Source organism: Penaeus monodon, chromosome 15 (genome assembly GCF_015228065.2).
Source record: "Penaeus monodon isolate SGIC_2016 chromosome 15, NSTDA_Pmon_1, whole genome shotgun sequence".
In the NCBI taxonomy this organism is placed as follows: Eukaryota; Metazoa; Arthropoda; class Malacostraca; order Decapoda; family Penaeidae; genus Penaeus; species Penaeus monodon.
In genome coordinates, this window is record NC_051400.1 from 38005865 (window position 1) to 38006265 (window position 401).

The window sequence follows — 401 nt, forward strand, 5'->3', positions numbered from 1 at the left end:
GCAGGAAGTATAATGAGAGAAAGAGAGCAAGCGAGTGAGAGAAGCGACCGCCTCGTTAGTTCCTCCGACAGCCCCCCTCGGGCCGAACACGCCGACGTCAAGCGGGACTGAATGACGTCACAAAGGACAATGCGAGGATGAAAATGGAATTGACGCGGATGGAGAATGGGAGGGGAGGGAAAGGGGAGGCGATAAAGTAAAAATACAAATGGAAGACTGAGAGGAAAATAGCGATAATGACGGAAGTGATGAGACAGAATGTGGTTTACAGACGGATGAACGTTAACAGGGATGGGAGGAGCGAGAAGCGAGGAAGGGAAGAAAAAGAAAAGGCGGCAATTTCTTTTTTATTTCTGTACTTCTGCTTTTTCCTTCTTTCCACCGACTCAAGGGATGACAGA

General features: G+C 48.6%; 1 protein-coding gene across 1 annotated transcript in view; it reads left to right on the forward strand.

The window, feature by feature from the left end:
* Positions 1–401, forward strand: part of LOC119582018 (ecdysone-induced protein 74EF-like) — a gene marked incomplete at its 5' end in the record, with an annotated part of 12442 nt that overhangs the window by 3419 nt on the left and 8622 nt on the right.